Here is a 25,279-nt window from a genome sequence, read left to right as displayed (position 1 = left end):
CAACCACGTGCTCCGGGTGGGGTAGGGATCTGCCACTGACCCAATCGCGGTCCGTGAGCCACCGCTGCAGCTGTCTTGCAGTGCCCTCCGAGATCAAGACATGATTTGACAAGTTGCCCTGATGCTGGGCCCACTGAAACTTCAGGTCCCACTGCAGAGCCTGCATCCGCCACCGGGCATGATGCACCAGAAGGATGCAGGAGGCCATCAGCCCCAGAAGCCGCAGCGTCAAACTGACCGAGACTCGGGATAAAGGCTGAAAGATCGGAATCAGAGCCTGAATATCCCAAACACGCTGTTCGGGTGGACAAACCCGAAACTGCGCCGAGTCTAGAAACGCTCCGATGAAGAGTAGCTTCTGAGAGGGACACAGGTGCGACTTCGGCACGTTGATGGAGAACCTCAGCAAGTGCAGGAGGTCGGCCGTAGTCTGGAGTGGCTGACTACTGTCTGGGGCGAGCCCGCCTTCAACAACCAGTCGTCGAGGTAGGGAAAGACTGACACCCCTAACCTGCGCAGATGAGCTGCGACCACCGCCATCACCTTCGTGAACACCCGTGGGGCACTGGTAAGGCCGAAGGGGAGCACGGTAAACTGAAAGTGCTCGTGGCCTACCGTGAACCGCAGGTAACGCCGGTGGGCCGGCAAGTCCAATGCTACCAGCCAGTCTCCAGGGTCCAGGGCAGCTAAGACCTGAGCCAAAGTCAGCATCTTGAACTTCTCCTTCCGGAGGAAGCCGTTGACGTTCCGTAGGTCCAAGATAGGGAATAGGCCCCCTTTGCCCTTCTTGGGTACCAGAAAGTAGTGGGAGTAACAACCACACCCTACTTCTGGCCCAGGAACGGGCTCGATGGCCCCCTTGGCCAAGAGGGCCGTGACTTCCTCTTGCAGAAGTTGCAAGTGATCCCCCGACACGTGGTGGATTTGCGGTGGCATGGCTGGAGGGATCGCCTTGAAGGGGAGGGAGTAGCCCCTTCGGACGATCTGCAGCACCCACCTGTCCGACGTGACAGTGCGCCAGTGGGAGAGGTGATGGCGAACCCTGCCTCCCACTGGCGTCACATGGGTCGGAAAACTCGGAAGGTTTTGAGGCAGGTGCTGCGGAGGGAGGTGTGGACTGGCCTCGCCATTGTCCCCGACCGCCGCCACTGCGGTTTCCACGGCCGCCACCGCGCTGTTGAACATTCTGCGGTGCGTGGCTGGCAGCACGTGTGGGGGCACCCCTTCCTTGGCCACAAAAGGAGCGAAAGGCACCCGATAGCTGGCGTGTGGCCGAGAGGCCCAAGGACTTGGCCGTAGCCCTGGAGGCCTTAAAACGCTCAAGCGCATAGTCTGCCTTGTCGCCAATGAGGCGACGGCCATCGAAAGGCATGTCCAGAAGTGTGGCCTGGACATCGGCCGAAAAATTGGCGGACCTCAACCAGGCGTTCCGTCAAACCGCCACTGTCGTTGCCATCGCCCCCTGCCCAGTGAGTCTGTGGTATCCAGCCCACACCGGATGGAATATCGCGCTGCATCTCGGCCCTCCACAAGGGTTTGGGCGGGTTTAGCCCGGACCTCCTCCGGACATTGTGGCAGCACGTCCGCGACTGCGTCCCACAGGGTGTGGGTGTAGCGGCCCAAGAGACAGGCGGTATTGACAGACCGCAGCCCTAAGCTTAGGGACGAGAACACTTTCTTCCCAAACTATTCATATCTCTTGGATTCCAGATCGGGCGGAGCCGACGGGAATGTGGTCTGGCAAGTGGAGGCCTGGATAACCAGGCTCTCGGGGGTGGGATGGGTGGACAAAAAGCAAGGGTCGCCCGGCCGGGCGGTAGCGTCTGGCCACGTTCCTATCCACAGGCGGACCTGTGGCGGGCTTGGACCAAGTGCCAACAAGAACGTCACACAAGGCCTCACTGCGGTTTGAGGACCTCAGTGAGGAGGTTAGTCCTCACGGCCGCAACAGGGAGCTCAAGGTTTAAAGCCTTGGCTGCCCTCGTCAACACTACACTGTAAGTAGACCCCTCCTCCGAAGCCACGGCTGGAGGGGAGACAAATCCAGTGTCTGGCGAAGTGTCAATACCACTGGCCTCCCCAAGCTCGTATGTCCAGTCCTGTTGAGACTGGCACTCCAGTGCCAGAGGGTCCTCGGACCCCTCCCAATCTCCCTCGTCACCCGTCTCCTGTAAAACAGGATTAACAGACGGGGCCTCCTCATGGAAATAAAAATCTTCAAAGGCAGTCTGAAGCGGCGCCCAGTGGCGCGGTTCCGGCGCCAGAGTCGGACCGAAGGGAACATTGGGGACGGCGTCCACAGTGGGCGCCGGGGGCGACACCCGTGGGGCCGGCGCCGGTGAGGTCGTGTGGTCGACCGGCGACGACCCGGATCCGGAAGCGGATCCGGTGAGGTCCTGCGGCACCGGGGCCGAAGTCGCCGGCAGTGTCGGGGCCGAAGCACCCGACCCGCTAGGGCCTCCAGCCGGGACAGTTGGGCCCGGAGGCGCCACGGAACCCGACTGAGGAGGGAGGGACCTCATGGCCATGAGGTACCGCTCGATCTCCTCCGGCGTCGCGCCGTGCCCAGGGACCCGAAGGTGTGGGGCAGGCGGCGACGCTTGCGACTCCCTCGGAGCCGCGTGGGCGGTATCGCCCAAACCCCCGGCCGCATCGTGCGAGCATCGGGGAGGGTCGGAGGAACGATGACGTCTCTCCGACCTCTCATGCCTCTTACCTGAGGACTTGGATCCTGACGACCGATGTCCACTCCCGGAGCTGCGATGACTACAACCCCGCGACCAGTCCCTCGACCACCCGTGGGACCGGGACCGGGAACGGCGCGGGCCGACTGCCGGAGCTCGAGTCGCTTGCAGGACCACTCCCACCTAGCTTTAGACGTCAGGGCCCGGCAGTCCGAGCAGGTGCGGTTATCGTGGTCGAGGCCTAAACACTTCAGGCACCGGCGATGGGGGTCCGTAACCGACATCAGTCGGTCGCACTTCAAACAGGGTTTGAACCCGGGCATCCTTACCGGCACCGATAGAGTCGAAGACTCGAGGAAAGAAATGATCAAAAAGATCAAAAAGTTCAGTCAAATAATGACTAGGGGTAGAGCTTCTCTGGATCTGCGCTAGCTGGCGCGGAAAAAAGAAGAACTGATGTCAGCGCGCATAGGCGGCGTCTAAGTACTCCGACGACGTCATTCCGGCGCTAACGACGCCGACGACGGACGCGGAGTCACGGACGACGCGTAGGGGTATTGCTACGCAAAAATTTCCAGATCCAGTCTGATGCCTGGGGATATTCTAAGGTAAGGAATCCATCACTAACGTGTCTCTTTCAGATAGACCAATCACTGGATGGGGAGGGATGCACAGGGTACCTTGAAAGACTAAAGTTACCAAAGATAACAGACAAAGAAGCATGTGACCTAGGACGGGAGAGAGAGGGCAGTGAAGTCTGTTGAAGACAACAAGGCACCGGGGCTTGATGGATCCACGGCCACATTCTACAAGACATTCTTAGACCTCTTGAGCCCAACATGAAGAAAGTGTTTAACCACCAAGATAAGGCAGCAGTAGTGACGCAATCCATGTCGGAAGCAAACATAGTAGTCATCCGGAAAGAAGGCAAAAATACACAATTACCCCAAAACTACAGGCCCATCTCACTAATCAATGTTGATTGCAAGATTTATGCCAAAATACTGGCCTTGAGACTGAATACCGTACTGTCAAAACTAATAAGCAATGCACAGGTAGGATTCCTAAAGACGCGCATGTCACATGACAACACTAGACTCCTGTGCCACATACTTGAGCGAGCCGTGGCGACAGACGAGCTAGCGGTGGCTATAACAATAGACGCCGAGAAAGCGTTCGACAGGGTATCCTGGCACCTCCTTGAGCAATGCATGCAGACATTCAACTTGGGGGAGGCATTCACAAAAAAAGTAATGGCCCTATACAAAAACCCTAGTGCAAGGATAGTAATCAATGGAGCGGTTTCGGAGACCTTCAACCTCCACCGAGGGACAAGACCGGGCTGTCCGCTGTCCCCCTCACTGTTTCTGATGGCTTAAGAACCACTGATCAGAGATATCGGTACCAATGAGGGGATAAAGGGGTTTGCCATCAAACAGGTGACGGTGAAACTAGCCGCATACGCGGACGATATCCTCATAATCACAGAGAGTCTCAACCCTCTATCATTGCGCTCATGGAGACCATAGGAAAGTATTCCAGCCACTCTGGTTACAAGCTAAACCAAGACAAATCGGAATGCAAACCCCTTAACATCCACACTGTAGGAAGGTAGATACCTGACTATGGTTACCCCCGACTTTTTGCCTGGTGTTTTGCTGGTTTTCCAACTTAGTTGACCTGGGGCCCTGCCAATCAGTACCCCAGGCCTACTGCTCTCTCTCTAAAATGGATTCCATGTACCTTAGGTACATTTCCAATTGGTACTGGGCCACCTTGTCAGACCCTGTAACTCAGGGCATCGGTGTACCTAGGGCCTACCAGGGGCTGAAGCATGTATTATGCCACCCCTGGATGGCCATCTAAATCTGACACAACTGGCTGCTCGACAGCTGGGGCAACGTGGCGTACTCGCCCGTTGCTTTAGGTGTAGTATCCCTATATTTAACCCTAAAATGGACACCCGAGTTCCTATCAGTCACTCCTATGGCAGGCCTTGACAATCCTGAAGGCAGAGTGCGTGGAATCATTTGAATTGGGCTCTGGCACGAGCCGAGCCCGGTTGCAGCTTGCGAAACCAAGACCCAATGGCTGTTCCATGATAACGCGTACCATATTGGTAACTCCGGTATCGCGTTATCAAGACATGTCGAGTAAGGTGTCATACGAATCGGGATGCGGCCCCCTCACCAATTCTGGCGACGAGGTTAGCATTCCGCCCTTCTAGAGGGACACGACATGTACGTAACTGAGAACCCCGGTTAAAGTTAACTAAAGCCTCAGCTCCACAAAATGGACGCTGCCACCACAGACACAAGTCTGACCTCCTGCTGCTGGGAGTCCTTCCAGCGAGGAGAGCTCGGACAAAGGGTTTCCTGTCCGGGGCGGTGTTCGCACCATCCCAGACAGGGTTTTGTGTATCCTGGGTAGGCAGGGCTTTACACGAAGGTGACTGCGGAGTGGCACCCCGGTGCTCACTACGCATCTGCCGGTTAGAACCAGTTCCAGGGGCGCGCAGCCCCTGACCTGGGGAAAGTCCGGCAGGGGAGAGGGGTGTAACTACCCCCCTTCCTGGTCCCACCCCTAGGGCAGGACCTAGTCATGTACCCACCCCTTTCTTTAGGATAAAGGCCGGAGCGGGGACCCTTCCAAATCAGATCATCTTTGAATCAAGAATACTTTCTACGAAAGGACTTAGAGACTCTTCTTAAGATTTCTCCCTTGTGGCTAAGGAGTAATCACCCTGCGTCCGCAGGCACCATCTAAGAACTCTGCGGTTTGCTGCAAGTCCTTCCTCAGGAATCCGACGACCCAGCTCGACGAGAACCGGCTTCCCTGGCACCTCTGACCTCTACCCACATCGTCAGCTCAGCTGAGATCTGTGGGTGCGACGAGACCTCGAGGGACCAGCCATCATCAAAACCTGCACGCTTTCTTAACCAGCACAACCACCGAAGGAATCCTCTGGTGAGTGCTCTGGGGTCCGAGAAGCCCCGACCCTGAGCAGCTCCAGCACCGAAGTGCAGCCTCCCAGCATCTCCACGATCTGCGTGGGGCCCTTCTGCTTTGCTGTTCAGCACGTTGTCCGATCACTAGCCGCTGGCTTGTGACTCTTTGACGACGAACGACAACCAACGTTGCTGGTCTGGTTGCTCCAGACTAGCTTTTGCTCCCTTCTGCGAGAGGAGCACCCCGGACCCTCCTGGTCCACTCAAGACGCCATTTTAGGCCCACCGCGTGGCCCTGAAATCTGCCAAGGCTTGTTGCCCCAATCCTGGGCCCAGCGACGCCGACAGCATCAACCTTCGTGGGACAGCTCGCACCTCCATCCTGGTCGCCGACAACGCCTCCTGGTCCGTGAGACTGCAGAGCCTAGCGTCGCCCACTCACCTAGTCGAGGTGACGATCATCCGGTGCCCTCCTGGTACCCTCTGACTACTGGCTAGTAGTACGAACTTGGTCCCCTCTGCTTTCAGGTGTCATCTATCTCTGATCCAGGCTTGGATCCCTACGAACTATTCTCCACTGGTCGCCGGCCAGCAACTCCTTCCTTCCGGCTCCTGGCTCGACAGCGAAGACCCCCGACGCCTGTAAGACTTGTGCAGCCGCAGCCCTTGTGGCTAGGTACTTTCGGCATTTCGGTGCCCGCATAGCCTCCTTACTTAAGGGTCCCGAGTCCCTCGCTTCCGACTTGCCTTATCGGGTCCGCCCGAGACCACTAAACTTTCCGTGCCCTCGGGCACTTGTATTGATTGTGCACTTGAAGTATTTTCCTAAGAGTTTCGTTGTGTGCTTAGTACCCTGTCCTCATAAAGAGTACAGGGCTGTTGTGATTCTAATAAATATACTGTTTATTTTCATAACACTTGTGTGGTGTCCTTTCACTTGGTGTTCAAGGGGTATGTGATGGTATAACAGCTGGCTTAACACGCCCTCTAGAGTTTAGCCCGAAGACTGCTCGTATCCACGCTACTAGGATAGCTGGTCTAAGGTTGACTTACAACCAATCACCATAAGGGTCGTTTGGACCGATGCATAGTGGTCGCTAGAATAGTGAACACTGCATATCGGGCCAACTTCTCACACACACCACCAAAGAAACTTTGGGAAACTTTGGTCTTACCTGGCAGAACGGGTTTATCAAATACCTTGGGGTACAATTTGGCAGGGACCTCAGGAGCACGCTAGAACAAAACGAGCGTCAAATGATAGCAAAAATGAAGGGGCTCTTAGAAACCTGGTTCATAACATGGTAGGGGAAGGATAGAGACAATTAAGATGATGATGATCACACCAATGGTCAACTACCTAACATGCTTCCCCTAACGCTGACGGACGATTTCCATCACAAAGTAGACAAGCTGATTAACAATTTTCTATAGCGAGGATAAGGCTAAAAAAACTAAGGCTAGACAAGAAGCTGGAAGGGCTGAATGTTGCAAACTTCAAAACCTTCCAAACTGCATTTCTGGCAAAACAAGGGGCTTACTGGGTCCTACCCGAACAAGACTATACGCCGGTTTGGCTCACGATTGAGAGGTGCTTACTAGGCAACCGTGAGCCCATAGACCTCCTCCCAGCCAACAAACACACACAAATGACAAATCCAATACTCAAAAATACGCGCAATGCCCTGCTCAAAGTAGACCAAACAAAAATACACCCAATGTCCTGCTCAAAGTAGACCACAAAATGGAACATAGCATAAAAAAACACGAGATGGGAATCACTATGGGAAAACAGGAAGATAAAATATAGGGGAAAACCACTATCCATAGAGACATGGAAAAGACTGGGCATCTCCTACCCAGCCCAGCTAGAAGAGGGGGAAAGCCCAGCCTCCTTCAACATGCAAAGAGCAAAACATAACCTTCCGGACCTAGAACTATAGAACTTCCTCAAAATCAGAACCGCCCTGACAAAAGCGAAACTCAATAGACACAAACCCTCAATCATCCAATACATGACTAACATTAATAAAATAGGACATCAGGTGTCACACCTATACCGACTACTACGACCCACCTCCACAAAAATAAACGACAAAAAAACACATACTGGGAGACAGAACGAGGAGCCACGCTCAGCGAGAAAGAACTCCACCTTCTATGGTCTTCTCCCACGCAAAATAAAATCTCCCCAGTGTTAGCACAGACAAAATTCTGGCTATTACACAAAACCTACTGGACGCCAGCCCCCCTGGTGACTTTGAGTCTAAGGGAAAACTACCTCTGCTGGAATTGCGACCAGGAAAAGGGAGACCTTGCACACCTTTTATACCACTGGCCCAAGGTTAGCAAATTCTGGGATAAGGTCTTTACCTTTATAAACAGAACACTAAGATGTACACTCAAACCAGAATTTGCCACACTCACAACCACATTTCTGTCTACAGAGCTAGACTCGCAACAGGACAGAGACCGAATGGCTCTCCTATTAACAGCGGCAGTAAAAATAGTCCTCACGAAATGGAAAGACACCTCTAAGGCAACCTTCAAGGGCTGGTTCAACTGGGTGACATACTTGAGGGGGGCTGACAAATTCGCCCTCCACAACTCACTGTGGAAACAGCCTTGCAAGGGCATGTGGGACGCCCTGGACAAATACCTAGACACATATGAACCGCCTTAAGTATTACTAACACAAGAAACCAGGAGGCACGCAACAAACCCTACCCCGGGGGAAAGGCTGTATCGAGGAATAGCAAACCTCTTGTATACTTCCTCGTCCTTTCTCTTCTCCTCTTTTCTCTTGCCAAAATTCTCACCCCGTTCCCTACCTTTATGGGGGGAAGTGGATAGGGGGACAGCCTAACACGTACAATCTGAAACGAGGCGCCACTAAACTAGCGAGTTTTGGCTGACACCCTGTAGTGAGAAGAAAACGATGACTATGTTTTAGGTTGTATGTAATGTAGCTTGGAAAAAAAAAAAAAACTTGTTGAAATAAAAAATAATCTGCCCCTAAATACTATATTTAGGGAGCATTTTAGGGGTCTCGAGGTAGTGCCAATGGGATACTTGTTAGGGATCGTCAATGGCAATGCAGACATTGATATGTGTTCAGGGTCGGGCTTCCCTTAATATCATGTACTTTTGAGACACTCCCTAACTCATGTGAAGGGACGAGTCTCAGTGCAAGCAGTTGCTTGGCTTACTGTCCCTGTAATGTCCACGCCCCCTTCTTGCTTCCTGATTGTGCTTCGTGTGGCGTCCTTGCTTCGGAGACTTCTCTCGCTTTCCTGAGAGTTTAGATTCTGCGGTGCTTCGGCTTGCAAAGCCCTTTTGGTCTGGTATTAGGCCGCATTTTCTTGTTTGACTTTCTACCTCGCATTACTTTACCTCTGACACGGAGCTCCGTGACCCTTTCTTCTGCCCTGTACCAAAGGAATTCCAGCCTGCCTGTATAATCCCACGGGGTGAGGCCGTTCCGATTCATTTTCCCAGCCGGGCATTTCTACTCTCAGCCCGCTTCAAGTGTGTGACTGTTCCGCTCTGCCATTCCCCCCCTAGAGCCGGACGGCACACCTCTTGAGTGTGTATGCTCCGCTCTCTTAGCCCAGAGAGAGCCGGACGGAACACGTCAAATCTCCAATTCCCGGGGGCGTGGCCTAGCGCGATCTGCAATGGCCGCGTAGCGAGTGAGCTCCGGCGTCAGTGAGCCCACTTATACATCCTGAGTTCTGGAGTGCAATTCCTGCTGCGGGGAGTTGGCAGGGTCGTGATCGGCCGCCTCCCGGGATCTTGCAGTCGTGCTCACAGGACTGGAGCGGTCTGCGTGTGTGTGGGCGACAGGGCCCGGACGCTGAAGTAGTACGGCGGGCCGGCGAAGTGCAACTTCGGGTCCGCCCCTGGAGTAAAGCTGCGGCCGCTGATGTCTCCGCCTCCGTGGTAAATACGGACCTTGACCCGGCTGAATAAATGCACAGCATTCCCGGTCATCAGTGGGCCAAGCAGGGGAGAGAGTACAGGTGGAGACGGCGATGAGTGGCGGACGTGGCCGGGCTGATTTCTTGAAGTGAAGGAGATACCGGCCGGGCTCGAGGGGGGCGGTAGCGAGCCACCCGTCGCCCCCCCTCGTTGTCCCCCTTTTTTCAAGACTTTGGCCTTCTTCCTTTTTCTCCCCTCTGCACCCATGCTGAAAGAGGCAGTGATTGGATGAACCCTCCCACTTGCCTTACCGGGGACTGCCGGAACTCGAGCCTGCAGCAATAACAGTGGCAACAGGGCGCATAACGGAGCTGAGGAGCCCCTTCTGTTCCACTACTCGTCTGGTCTGGTGACAACTCTGTTGGAGTGCAGGCCCCCCCCCCCACACCACCCCCACCCCCCTCTTTCCCCTTGCCGGCTCGCAGGTAGGCACGGTTTGTGATTGGGACTGGCCTTTGTGCGGCCTTGGCGCAGTTGAGAAGCATTGTCCTAAGCCCCTGAGGAGGTGCGGATTGTGAGACTTACTGCGTTGCTGCCTGCCCAGCGGTGGTACGCCCAGGAACCTCATAGTATTCACAGAAGGGGACGCCTGTTGGCACCTGTTGGCGTGTAGAGACTGCCCCCCACGGTGGTGTGTGACTGGAATGCTTTGTCTGGTTGACTCCTTCGTGGCCTAAGTCAGTGTCCCACCCCGTAAGGGTACTGCCTGCGTGCTGGTGCTTCGTGGTGGGTGGTGCGGGCCAGTTGCCTACTGTTGTGACGGACCCCCACCGAACGCAACAGATGGAGTGAGTGAAAAACACGGGGGCTTAGAGCCCAAAACCTGTTCAATCCAATAAATTGGATCGGTACACAGTAACTAAAGACTCGCAGAAAGGTCGGCTCTCTGAGGATTCTATAAAGAGTGCTCAACCGGGAGAAGCTCCTGAACCCTCCTTAAAAGATCTTATGGACGCTATTACGGGGGTTAAAACTTCTCTGGAGCGTAAGATGGACTTGATGGCCATAGATACCAATCTGATTTGAGCTGATATGGGAAAACTTAATGAGAAAGTTAAGCAGGTCGAGATCACAACCTCCAGTTTGGTGGATGATGTCTCCCAGTTGCAGATGGAAGTCAAGGATCTGCGGGACTCCCGGGCTGCCGCTGATCTCAAGCTGGATGACTATGAAGGCCGTCTTCGCCGAAATAACCTGCAAATTTTAGGTGTGCCCAAAAAATCAGAGTGCCCAGCCCCCGACCTCTTTGTGGAGGACCTCATCCTCAAGCATCTGCAACCGAAGGGCCGGAGTAAGTTTTTCATCATCGAACGAGCGCACAGGGTCCCGGGCGGGCGACCCAGGCCGGGCGCTCCCCCGTGGCCTATGTTGGCTCGAGTCCTTAACTATCGAGACAGGGACGCTATTCTCAGGCCTCGAGGATGAACGCCCCTCTTCGGTATGAAAACGTGACTATCTCCTTCTTCCCGGACTTCACGCAGAGCGTCCAAAAGCAGAGGAAATCATTTTTATCAGTAAAGCGAGATTTGAGGGAAAAGGGCATCAAGTATTCAATGATGTTCCCGGCCCGGCGGACGGAGGCAGCGATGGCAGAGTGGACAATCCAACTTCCTGAAATGGCGGACCATTAAATCTTGGTTTTCTGCACTGTTTGGGGTTTTTCGGGGGTGGTGGGGCTGGAGGGGGTAGTGAGATTTTTGTATGACTCGATTGGAGGGGTGCGAGGGGGCGTAGATTGTTTTCCTGATGTCACTCCAAACTCTTTTCTAGATGGATTGGGCGCTGACAGGAGCTCACAGACTTTGACCCCCTGAGTTTATTTATTGTTATTTCATTTGAATATTTGGGGCGACAGGCACTCTGCAGTTTTCAATGGGCAGTTCTAAGCCTAATGGGCAGGGCAGAGGTGTGGGGGGTTCTGGGGAGGGTTGTTTATTTGGTTGGTCGGATGGTTTGTTCGTTGCATCAGCATGCAATGCTTGATTGTTAATCACTGCACAGAGGATTGTCACTTCTTCCCTGATGATGATGGGGGGGAAGGGAGGTCAAGATTCTCAGTTGGAATGTGAATGGGTTGGGGGACAAAATCAAAACGTAGTGTGGTCCTACAGTATCTCAAGAGATAAGCACCCTATATTGCTCTGTTACAGGAGACGCATCTAGTGGGCAACACATGTAGAGCACTGCATAGGATGGGATATCAGTTAGTGGCACACTCTGGGTTCACCTCTGGTTCCAGGGGGGTCGGCATATTAATTCGGAGGTCATTCCCCTTAGCGATCACTTCCAAGTGGGAAGACGACAGGGGTAGATATATCGGGGTGACCGGGCGATGGAAAGGTTATACTATCACAGTCCTATCGATCTATGTTCCCCCCCCGGCCTGCAGAGCGCAACCTTTACAGATCTTGGTAGGCTTTTGCTTGAACTCCCAGAGGGGCTTTTATTCTTGGGGGGAGATTTCAATTCTGTAGTTTCTGGGGAAGTGGATAGGTATCCCCCGCGAGTTTTAGGGTCCACTATGCAGTGGTTGCCGGATTTTATGGGGGCAATGGGACTGGTTGACGTGTGGAGACTCTACCATCCGGATCAGAAACAGTACACATTCCACTCAGGGGCCTATAACAGTCTCTCCCGACTAGATTACTGTTTACTTCCAGCTGCGCAGGCGTCCTATATAACTGAATTTGTAAATTTAGCCAGGAGGATCTCCGATCACTCACCGGTATGGGTCCGTATGACTTTTAACCGGGGCTCTGCTGGGAGGGTGGCACCTATTAACCCATGGTATCTGCGAGGTCCCAAACTCTGCAAAGAACTTATCAAGGCGCTCGATGGCTTCTGTGCTGCAAACGAGGGTTCGGTATCCTAGTCGGTGTCCCTCTGGGAGGCCTTTAAGACTGTCATCAGGGGTCACGCCCTGTCACTGATAGCAGGATCGAAGAAAGAAAGGACTAGGGAGGTGGTTGACCTAGAAACTGAGATTAGGTCACTGGAGGAGGACTTGGAATTGGGAGTAACACAGGCAACACTACATAACCTGAGTCTTAAACAATATGACTATAAAGCACTGGTGACCGACAGAGCCAGGGTATTCGGTAGGGAACAGCAAGGTAGACTATGATTTGGGGGATAAGGCTGGGAAGCTCCTTGCTTGGTTAGATAAAAAAGACTGTGCCGATCGTCTTGTTCAGGAGCTACTTGACGAAGGGGGGAATTTGATCACGAATCCGCAGGACATTGTTGACAGATTTGCTGAACACTTTCAGGCAGTGTATACATCAGCCTCTGTTCGGTCTGAAGAGGACTCATACTACTCCTGTGTCTCTAATCTGAAGACGGGGACTTCATGGATGGTTCCTTTACAGGGGATGAGATTGCCCAGGCTATTCGCTCTCTCAACTCAGGGAAGGCGCTGGGCCCAAACGGACTCCCCATTGAACTCTGTAAGCTCAGACCAGATAAGTTGGCGCCCTACCTCAAAGATAGGTTTATTGAATCCTGTGACCGGGGGGTTCTTCCTAGAGACCAGAGACTGGCAGCCATTGTGGTGATTCACAAGGAGGGTAAAAGTAAAACGGACTGCGCCTCCTACAGGCCCATCTCCCTTTTGAACGCAGAGCCGAAGATATTGGCCAAACTCCTGTCGAACAGGGTTGTGAAGGTGGTGTGTGGCCTGGTCCACCCCTGATCAATCGGGCTTTATGCCCCACAGGAATACGGCATTGAATTTGCGTAGGTTGTATGGAGTGCTAGCTAGAGCCCACACTCTTCGGGAGCCAGCAGTGATTGCATCGCTGGATGCGACCATGGCTTTTGATACTGTTGAATGGCCCTATCTTTGGGCTGTCTTGTCTCCGGAATGGGAGGATCGTATATCTCTGTATGAGGATGATACTGCTTTATCTCACCTCTCCCAGAAAATCCCTTAATGTGGTCTGTGATGTCCTGGCATCATTTGGGAGGAATTCGGGACTTTCCATTAATTGGAGTAAATCCTTAGTATTTGTGCTGAGTGGTGACCCCCCGATCCCTCCTCGGCATTGTCCTATACTAATCAATACAGTAGGGTTCCGGTATCTGGAGATTTACGGCTATCAATCATGGTACATATGGCTCGGTCACAGATCCCGGTTATACCATGGACAGGTGGCTTCTTCCCGTGGGGGAGGTACTACAGGGCACTGTACTCGAGGCTGACGAAGTTGAGCTTGACGGGGTCCACCAAACATGCTGTTCGGATCTGGCATGATGTCACTAACTCCCTGGTTTGGAAGGGGACAATTACTAGGGCCACCCCGCTCTTCGACTCTGAGAAACTAGGCCAACTTTGGAGGACAAAGGGCTTTGATAGGTGGGACCTTATAGGGATTTTCACAGTTGGAGATATGTGGGGCAAAGGGAAAATCAAAACATTTGAGGATCTGCAAGCGGAATATGAATTGACGGGTTCTGAATACTTCCGTTATGCTCAAATCCGACATTCACTCAGGGCGGCAATGCCTAGAGACTCGGACCCCCCTGAGGCTTTGCCTCTGGAGGACAGAATCCTGGATGGCCAGCTCCCCGACAAAACAATTTCCCTTATATACAAGAAGTTGATTAATCATAGGACTGATCTCCTTGCTGAGTTGAGGGCCAGATGGGTTCAAGACGGTATAGAACTCGAAGACGAGGAATGGCAGTTGGATGTGTCCTCCCCAAAGGAGGTAGCTATCCCAGCTCGGCTGCGGCTCGTTCAGCTCACATCACGGGCCCCCGGATGGAACATATGGGACTGTCGACCTCGGGACTATGCAGACATCAGTGTGGTCAGACTGGCATGTTCTTACACATTATCTGGGAATGTGAATATATTGCAGCATACTGGCGCAGCATATACAGGGTATTGGGAATTGCCCTAAGGCCAGAGGCAAGGAAGTGCCTCCTTAACATTTGGGAGCCCACAGACTTGAACTACGCACAGACGCAGTGGGCTACACTGGGTTTTATGCTAGGGAAAAGAAATATTGCCCAGTTATGGGGCGCTGAGCAGCCACCCAAGTTGGAACTATGGGAAAACAATTTAGACTGGTGCATGTTCAGGGAAAAAACTGTATACCTTGCAAGGGGGCGCCCTCGTAATTGGCTGTTGATATGGGACCCTGGAATCAGTATAGAGGAGAGATATGTGCACCACCCAGGTCTGCCATACTTGATGTACCCCCTTCCCTGTGAATTTCCTCACCATGTGCATATTTGAACTTCCTGTGCCCCTTCTGTGTTATTTATGCTATAACAATACCTCTGTAATGTGATTTTTGCCGATGCTTATTCAATAAAAAAGAATTGTTAAAAAAATAAATATCTCCAATTCCCTGTTTTCCCTTTATTGTTTTGCCAGTCGCTCCTAAGGAATTATTCTGGCTGTCTCTAGGGAGGTGTTTTCTACTCTATGATTTCCCTTGGGTTGTTACTTCCACTTACTCTTCCTGGGTGTGTTTGGTGAGTGAGTTTACCCTCTCTTTTAAGTCCCGCATTTTTGTGCCCTGAATTGAAGACTTCAGCCTGAGTTTCTTCTCTTAGGACAACAATTATTCAAGGTTTGGAAGGACTATCCATGGGGTAAGTGGAGCATGCGAACTGAACACATGTCAATGTTAAAATTAGAATAGTGTGTTTTAAATACTGCATATTATTGTTACTACAACCTGTTTTCTTAAAGTACCTGTTGCACCAGACAACCCTCCCTCTCCTGTGCTGTCATCCACTTATGGGGAGAGTGGTGGACACTCCTTGTTCCTCCCCCCCATACTTTGAGAGAATAGCTACTCGGAGTGTGTTCTCATATTGCATTCTGGGTGCTGTTTTTGGGAAGTTAGGGGCATTTGTCTTCGCTCCTGTAGAACCTGGCTCACGACTGGTTGAGACCAGACAACTGACCTTAGGGTAACTACCCCCTTGGTGGTCTCACACTACGTGGTTCTCACACTGATTGGAGAGAGCCTGCCATCTTGAAGAGTGGGCTTCACCTCACCTCCCCCTCCCCCCCCCCCCCGAAGGTAGGGGTTGGCAAAGGTGAGCACACCTGGGCTGCTCGAATTATGTCCTGCTTTTACTCCAGCCGAAAAGGGGGCGAGACAGAAATGGGGCCTGTTCCTGACAGCAGTAGAGGCTGGGGCCATGTTACAAAGGCGGAAAGGCCTTTGAAGCTCCCCTGCCTCAGATGGCTCCTCCTGACCTGGGCGAGGTATGAACACCTCTGCCCAGAAAAGGCACTGATTCTGGACCCAGGGAGCGAAGGCTCCCACCCCAGGCTTCCAGAAACTTGTCTCGTGGTGACAGGCTGGTGTCCACCAGTCAGGGAACCCACCAGAGGCTGCTGGTTTTTCAGGGGGCATCTCTGAGATGCCCTCCGAGTGCACTGTATAATAAAACCCAGACTGGCATCCATTGGGGATTAATATGCTGAGAGGTTTGCTACCATAATTCCCAGAATTTATTAAAGCCATTATGGTGCTTTGGAGTCCGTAATGATAAACTCCCAGACCATATACTCTTTGACTTTACTGCACGTACAATGTCTTGGAATGGGCTTAGACACTGTAGGGGTACAGTGATCATGCAACTGTACCCTCACCAGTGGTATAGTGCACTCAGCTAGAAGGGTGTCTTACGTATACCATTGGCAGTGGCCTACAGGTATGTGTGCCATGTCCACCCTTCAGTTTTCTCTGCACCACAACAAGCAGCCAGAAATGCTACGGCACTTCAAGGCCTTCCCTGATCACAGTGGCCTTGGTACCCATAGTACTTTTACAAGGGACTTACATGTGGCGAGAGAGGTGCCAATTGGGGGTACAAATATACAGTTTTGGCGAAAAACACAGGCCTTGATAACCTGATTGTCAGGGACCCAGGGCATATTAAGGGCATATCAATCGAAGTGCATCTCAATTCTGGCAAAAAAAAGTGGAGGGGGTTTACTGCAACAGAAACCCACTTTCCTACACTCTCATCTTCTTTTTCGACGTGTGATCTAATACTTTGGCTCATAGAATTCTTTCACCCCATATACCTAATCTCAGCTTTCCACATAATTCAACCTATTGCAACACCTTCCAGGTATGCGCCCTCTTATATTTCTACATGTTCTATTGAGTAGCATCAGTGCATCTTTATTAGAAATATTTTGCACCCTTGAAAAAGTTCCTTATGGAATGAAACACATCAGCTGATCCTCTTTCACATGCATCATCACAACACTTCTGCAATCAGATCCACATGAAATGTTTTCTACCTTTGGACTGCGTGAATACGAATATTCTCTGTGGCTCTTGCGTGCCTTCTGTTATACTGTATTTGAATTACTGTATTAGGTCTGCTCTACATTCACCGAGGATACATAATTTCTGTTTATCGGTTACATCTTTCAGGTATTTTTGTAACTTTCCTCATGTTACCTTGATGTGTATAATACCATTGTGTTGTTTAAATGGGACGTGCATGTTTGTTTTTCACAAGATGAGTCAAGACCCACATCCTTTCAGACATCAGAGGATGAGCAAATACTTAAACAGGATCTTATGTGAAATTCTACAGACACATCTAGTCACTGACATACGCTAGATCATGCAGTACTTCTACTATATCAGCCTCTCCAATACAGCTAGGTTTAAAGTTTGATTTGTGATCACCCAAAAACTATTGCATGTGACTGTAAGGTGCTTATCCTTACAAGAATAATCATGTTGCATGTGACAATGAATGGAAGTGGCTGCCAATGCATAGCAGATTTTCTAGTAGGTGAGAGCAGAGCATGCGTCAATGGTGGTTGTAGTTGCTTGAGTATGTGTGGTTAAAATACAATTGCCAATATGTGTGAATGAGGGGCAGGTGGTGTTGCATGTAACAGACAACTGTATGAATACTGGTACAGTGTAAAGCATGTAGCTCCTAACTCGTAGCTATAACACACCAATGTGCTTGCCTCCTCACAGAGGAGAGCGGACAGGGACTGATCACAAATGCTGCAGTTGGCAGAGCTCTTTGCTCTTATACAAAGTGAGGCTTGATGGTAAATTGATTGGGTAAGCTGGGACAAGAGAGGGATGGAATGAGTTTCAAATGAGTTTCACATCGACAGACATTATTATCCAAAAAGGGTAGCGTTTAGTATAAGTATTACACAGATCTTCATAGCCAGAGCAACATATCACTACTTTGCAGACCGGGAGGTCAGCTGAGATCTTCCAAAAGCAATCAGGTAAGGTGATAGAGGGCATACATCACTATGAGGAAAAACTTTCCTCTAATTTGTGTTTTGTACAATGTGTAGCTTTTGAAGATCTTAATACATGAGCCAGGTGATATTTGGTTGATTAACCTTGGAGGAAACCTATCCTCGTTATGTCCTATGCTTCGCGTATGATGTCTATAATCTTGAAGGATATTCCTATAGGGATTGTGAGGCAGTGGATCATGTACATGGTCTGAGACGTGTGGCCTCTAGACTAATGGGGAAACCATAGTCCATAGGCTGCGTTTAGAACTGGTTGGAGTCTGATTAAAATGTAGGTTGGTGGCTTTGGTTGTATGGTAAGAAGTTACCGTTTGTAGATTTTTCCCGTTCCAACAATCAAATATTTATGTGCCTAAGTGCATCCATAACAAACTTCTACTTGGATTCCTGGCAATATCTCAAGACAAAGAATATTTGACAGTGACATGCCTTCTGTGTTTTAATACAAAAAAACCTTTGAAGAGGGGCCATTCATGTTACCTCCATTTTTTAAATTACACATAATTTGAGAATTTAAGTGTATTTAGATTGCATCCATTTCCTGGGCCTTTAGCGGATCAGATAGATTTGGATGTAGAAAAATATCTTAACAGGTTATGTTAGAAATAGAGGTCTCTAGTTGGCAGAGGTAGGTACCTTTGTCCAAATAGGGGGCCCTTGCGGCTAGTCAGGGTAAGAGGGATACACTCCTAAAATAACTCCTGCTCACCGCCTTGGTAGCTTGGCGCGAACAGATAGGCTTATCTCAGAGGCAGTTTGTAAAGCATTTGTGAACACATACAGTAATACAGTGAAAACACTACAAATGGACACCACACCAGTTTAGAAAATAAATAATCTGCATCTATTTTTTAACAAGACCAATATGACAAATCCACAATACAGTATCTAAACCCTTAAAAGTAGGTCATCCACTTAAATCAAGCTTGTAGCAACAAAACCATGTCGTGACCAATGGCAATCCCAAAGTACGGCAGCGACCGTGAGCTGTGCAGTGTTGGGCATGGATTCAAGCAGACTCCCAAAGAACAGTACCTTGGATTTGATGAAAGCAAAGACAGTTCACGGCGTCTGGGAGGTGCAGCTTCAAAGGCGCTGCGCGGCATTTGACTCCTCTCGACCCCAGGGGAGGTGCAGCTTCTGTTCCTTACTCCAGCGCAGGGGGAAGCAAGACGATGGTTCTTTACTGCGTCAGGGAGATGACGTCACAATGGCGCCAAAACCACTGTTCCTTACGATGTCGATGGATTCGGGGTCACCCACTTCGAGGTTCGGCTCTGCGATGAGGAAGTCAGGTTCGGAGTCGATGCGGCACAGCAGCTGGCGTTGGGCCTACATCGCAAGTCGGAGCAGCACTCACTGCTTCGGGCAGGTTACGGCGTCGCTCACCAGCGTCTGTGTTGTAATTTCCTTCTGTAGCAGCTAAAACAGCAGTTTTAGAGGGGCCTACACCACCAATCACAGCAGCGCTCACAGCTTTGGGAAGGTTACGGCATCGCTCACCAGCATTGCAATTTCTTTCTGTAGCAGCAAGAACAGCAGTTCTAGATGCAGGCAGACAGAAGGGATGGAGTCTGTGTTCCTGAGACTTCAGAACAGGAGGCAAGCTCAGTTTCAAGACCTTTGAGATCTTTTTATCAAGCAGGTGACAAAGCAAACATCAAAGTGCTTTTTCTCCTTTCCTTGGCAACAAGTAACCACTGCAGGCCGAACCCAAATAGCAAATAGCACAGGGGCGGTAATCTTGCTCTGCTTCTCCGGTTCTTCTCCTTGGCAAAGGTTCCTCTTTATTTCCCAGAAGTGATCTAAAGTTCTGGAATCTGGGTCCATCTTTTTATACACACAAATCCTTTGTTCTCTGAAGGCAGAGTATATGTACCCAGCCAAAACTAGTTCTGTCCTCACTGGTGCAGCTTCCTGGCAGGAGGCGGAGACAGCATTGTTGAAAGCAGACCTGGCCCTGGCAGGTGAAAGGATTTCTTCTCCCCCCCTACTTTAAATTCAACCCAGGTCCATTCAGCCCAGCCCTGACTCATCAGACTGCTGGAGTTGCATCCCTCCTCCAGCCCCTGTCACTCTCAAGCCAGACATGCAATACACAAACCTAGCAGAGGCACACTGGATGGTTAGGCACAAAAATACCTACTTTCTAAAGGAATATGTTACTTACCAGTATGCATCTGTTCTTGGCATGTAGGGCTGCTGACATTCATATCTGTGCATAGATCGCCGCCTAGTGTTGGGTCCGGATGATTGCACATTGTTGTCCTGGAAGAGTCTTCGAAGTATCACGAGATAGGTGGCTCCTCCCCTGGACTACAGTGCGCATGGGCATCCTCTCCATCCTCAGATTGTTTTTCGCCATTGTGGCAGAGATGGAGTATGATACAGTAAGTGATGACCATGCCTGAGAATAATTCTGAGTGCTACAGCTGCGACAGGCACCGGGGAGGAGGGCGGGCGATATGAATATCAGCAGCCCTACATGCCAAGAACAGATGCATACTGGTAAGTAGCATATTCCGTTCGAGGCATGTGGGCTGCTGAATTCATATCTGTGCATAGAATAAATAGCAGTTTCCTCCTTAGCGGTGGTTGCCCGTGCCAGCTGCAGCAGTCTGAAAAAGAGTTCTGAGAACAGCCTAACCTACAGCAGCTTGCTGTTTGGAGTGTACATCCACGCAGTAGTGTTTGGTAAATGTATGTATGGTGGTCCATGTGGCTGCTCTACATATATCCTCTAGAGGAATGTTACCTAGGAAAGCCATGGATGCCCCTAACTTGCGTGTGGAATGCGCTCTTGGGGGAACCGTTAATGTGCGTTTAGCCTTTTGATAACAGATCTGTATGCACTTAACAATCCATCTGGCTATACCTGATTTGGAAATGGGGTTGCCTTTGTGCTGTGGAGAGAAGGCAACAAACAGTTGCTTAGTTTTCCTGACATCTTTTGTCCTCTCTATGTAATACAGGAGAGCTCTTTTAACATCTAGTGTGTGCAGTGCTCGGTCTGCCACTGAATCTGGATTTGGGAAGAATACTGGCAGTTCTATCGTTTGGTTGATGTGGAACTGTGACACCACCTTAGGCATAAATTTATGGTTGGCACGCAGCACTGCCCTATTAGCATGAATCTGTATGAAAGGCTCTTGAATATTAGGACTTGAAGCTCACTAACCCTTCTAAGCGATGTGATCGCTACTAGAAAGGCCACCTTCCATGTCAGAAACTGTATCTCACAAGAGTAAAGAGGTTCAAAAGGTGGTCCCATCAGTCTGGTGAGAACTATGTTTAGATTCCAGACAGGTGAAGGCGGGTGTCTGGGAGGAATTACTCTTTTGAGTCCCTCCATAAAAGCTTTAATGGCTGGCACTCTGAAAAGGGAAAGGTGCTGTCTGTTTTGAAGATAAGCTGCCATCGCAGCTAAATGTATCCTGATGGAACTATATGCCAGATTGCATCTGTGTAGATGCAACAAATGACATAATGTTATGCGCTGATGCATCTAGCGGATTTATGTCATTATTGGAACAATAAATGACAAACCGCTTCCATTTTGCCGCATAGCACGCCCTTGTTGTAAGTCTTCTAGCCTCCTTGATAATGTTCATACAGTCAGGGGGCAGGTTCAGGTAGCCAAACTCTATGACCTCAGGAGCCATATTTCAAGGCTCAACTGCTGCAGATCTGGGTGCTGAATGTCTCCATGGCTCTGCGTGAGGAGACTGGGTGTGAGTCTCAGTCTTTGATGAGGCACCACGGATAGTTCTAGGAACGTGGTGTACCATCCTTGCCTCGCCCATGTTGGAGCAACTAGGATGAGTGTCATCGAGTGCTGTCGCAGTTTGCGTGCCACTAGCGGTATGACTGGAGCTGGGGGAAAAGCGTATGCAAATCTGCCTGACCAGTTCATCCAGATCGCATTGCCCTGAGACTGCGGGTGTGGGAACCTGGCGGCGAAGTTTTGGCATTTTACGTTTTCCTTTGTGGAGAATAGGTCTATCTCTGGATGACCCCACTGCTGGAAATACAGTTGTAGCACTGAGGGATGTATCTCTCACTCGTGCATCTGATGGCTGTGCCTGCTGAGCAGGTCCGCCATCTGGTTGTCCTTGCCTGGGAGGTGTTCCGCCATGAGGAACATGTTTCTTTGAATGGCCCACTTCCACATGTTCTGGGCTAGGTGTGACACATGTGGAGAGTGTGTCCCTCCCTGCTTCTGGATGTAATACATGGCAGTCATGTTGTCTGTCCGGATCAGCACGACTTTGTTGCACAAATGCAATTTGAACACCTTCATCGCCATGAAGATTGCCATCAATTACAGCAGGATGATGTGCATCTTTTGCTGCTGCGCCGTCCATAGTCCGTGCACTGTATAATGGAGGACATGCGCTCCCCAGCCCTGGAGAGATGCGTCCATCGTCAGCACTATCTGTGGTACAGGCTCTTGGAACGGTCGTCCCCTGCAAAGGTTTTATGTGTTCCACCAATGCAGAGAGTTGTATGCACGACCTGTCACCAACACTATGTCTTTTAGATGTCCCTGAGCCTGGTTCCACTGTCGTGCCAAGCACTCCTGAAGCGGACGCATGTGTGGCCTCACGCGAGGGACTATGAAGATGCAGGAGGCCATCATGCCTATCAGCTGCATAAATACTTGCGCTGGGAGTGAGCGTTGGGGTCTGAATTTCTGAATCAGCAATTGCATGCTGTTGATTCTTGCTGAGTTTGGCTGTGATGTTGCTGCCAGAGTGTTTATTTTCGCTCTTAGGTACTGTTGTACATGTGCGGGTTGAAGATGAGATTTTGGGTAATTCAGTGAAAATCCTAGACTGTGTAGGAGGTGAATTGTGCGGGACATGTGGCTGGCACATTGCTGGGCTGACTTTGCTTGGATAAGCCAGTTGTCCAGATAAGGATAGACATGGATGTGTTGTCTCCGAAGGTGCGCAGCTACTGTCGCTAAGCACTTTGTAAACACTCTGGAGGCTGTAGTGACCCCGAAAGGCAGGACCTTGAAATGGTAATGCTGGTTGTTTATGGTGAACCTGAGATATTTCCTGTGTCCTGGGTGAATTGGAATGTGGAAATATGCGTCCTTCAGGTCTAGGGTTGCTGGGAAATCTCCCTGACTGAGCAATGGTAGAACTTACTGCAAAGTGAGCATGTGAAAATGTTCTGACAAGATGTATTTGTTCAGGGGTCTGAGGTCTGAGGTCTAGAATGGGCCTGAGAGACCCGTCCTTCTTTGGGATTACGAATTACAGTGATTACACCCCTGTACCCTGCTGTTCTAAAGGCACGAGTTCTATGGCCCCTTTTTGCAGCATGCAATTGACTTCTTGCTGCAATAAGTGCATGTGCTCTGCGGACATAGGACGGTGCCTTGGGGGTATGTTGGGTAGAGTGGAGATTAGTTCTAGACAATAGCCGTATTGGATAAGTTGTCTTACCCACCTGTCTGTGGTAATGCCTTCCCAGACTGGTAGGAACTGCTGAAGTCTTTCCCCGACCGGTGTTATATGGTCTGGGGACAGTGACAAGACGTCACTGTTTGTTGGTGGCGGAGGATCTGGCATTATTATTTCCTCGTCCTCTGCCTTTGGTGCTGTTCCCACGGTATCCACCCCTATTGTTTTTGTTATAGGTGGTCTGTGTGCCTCCTTTGTTGTATTGGGCTTGCTGTGATGCTTGACCTCTAGAGGCTCCCCTGTTACCGGAGCGACAAAAGGAACCGCCCCTGAACTGTTGTGACTGCAGAGCTCCCATGGATTTGGCTGTCTGTGTCTTTCTTAATTTTTTCTAGAGTCGTGTCTACATCGGGACCAAATAGAAAGTCAGGGTTAACCGGCTGATTGAGTAAAGTTGTTTGGATCTCTGGCTTAAAACCAGAGATGCGTAGCCAGGCATGCCTTCTGAGCATCACACTTGTGTTGATGGCCCTAGCTGCTGTGTCTGCTGCATCTAGCGCACATTTAATGGATGCATTTGAAATCAGCTTTCCCTCCTGTATTAGCATTTCTGCTCCCTCCTTATAAGCATCAGGCAGGTGTTGTAGTAGCTGCTCTAACGTGTCGTAATGAGCCCTATCATATCTGGCTAATAGGGCCTGTGTATTTGAAATCCTCCAAATATTTGGCGCTTGAGCCGCTACTCGTTTGCCAGAAGCTTCCAAGATTTTGGATTCTTTGTCCGGAGGAGGAGCATCACCACTTGTTTGAGAGTTCGCTCTTTTACGAGCATTAGCCACTACTAAGGAGTCCAATGGGAGCTGGCCTTTGATATACGTAGGGTCTACAGGCGCAGGCCGGTATTTCCTTTCAATTCTTGGGTTCACAACCCTTGCCCTTGAGGTTTCTTTGAAAATGTCACCAGCGTGTTTAAGGACACCCTTTAGCATAGGCAATGTCTTTACTGATCTTTCTGAAGTTGAGAAAGTGTCAAACAAAAAGTCTTCCTCTACCGGGTCAGCGTGCATTTCTACATCATGGTTATTGGCTGCCCTTTCAATCAATGCGATAAACGCAGCTGTATCTTCAGTAGGCGAGGTTTTGACTGTATAGGACTGAGTGTCAGGCGTGGTGTGTGGCTCACCAGGGTCAACAGGGTCAGTCCAGGGTTGAGACTCCTCTGGATCTGTGTCAATAGGATAATTAAATTCCTCCTCATTGTATCCTTCCCCCACATCCTCATTGGTACGTGTGGGAGAATAGGCGTATCCCTGTCCATAGGACTCTACAGGTTCAAAAAGAACAGGTGAGGTGGTAGAGTCCCTTTTCTTTTTGAGTGGGATCTTGTATGACTCCATAGGATTTTCTGGAATGATCTTTCAAATAGTGAGTCTGCCAGAATCCGAGTCGATGAATAGTTTCGACTGATTATCATAGGAGGGTGCTTGGAACACAACGTCCTCTTCTATGGGCTGATGTCTTGAGGCTACCGACACCTTTTTGGCTGTGTCGGTGCTTTTTTGTGGCTCGAACGCCTTAGGTAGTGCGGTCGGGGGCAGTCCGTACTTAATTGGTTGTGGAAGCATTGGAGACGGACTGACCTTCTTCGAGGGTGGCGCAGTCTTCGATCCGACCGACTTCGTGTTATCACTAGTTAGTTTGTGGCCTTGCATCGACTTGAGCGCTTGGTGCGCAGCCGGCACGCTCTTCTGCTTCGACTTGACATGCTCTTTCGGATCGATTTTGGTCTTCGACTCGAATGCCTTGACCACCAGTGGCTTGGAGGCTGGAAGCTTCGGATCGAGTCTTTTGATCCTTGAGCCCCTTGTTAGCGTCGCCATCTTTGGACGTCGACAGTGCGACGTGCTTGACCTTAGATACAGGCTTCGGCGCCCCGATCTTCGGGCCGACACCCCCTTGCGACCCCGAAGG

At 50.6% G+C, this 25,279-nt stretch overlaps 1 pseudogene; it reads right to left on the bottom strand.

The window, feature by feature from the left end:
• The window catches only part of LOC147685385 (uncharacterized), a 32,338-nt pseudogene extending 7,150 nt beyond the window's left edge, over window positions 1-25,188 (bottom strand).
• Between the last annotated feature and the right edge of the window lie 91 nt (window positions 25,189-25,279).

The sequence above is a fragment of the Lissotriton vulgaris genome, chromosome 10, assembly GCF_964263255.1.
Source record: "Lissotriton vulgaris chromosome 10, aLisVul1.2, whole genome shotgun sequence".
NCBI lineage: Eukaryota > Metazoa > Chordata > Amphibia > Caudata > Salamandridae > Lissotriton > Lissotriton vulgaris.
Note: the sequence above shows the minus strand (reverse complement) of the source record. Positions and strands in the feature narration are given on the sequence as shown.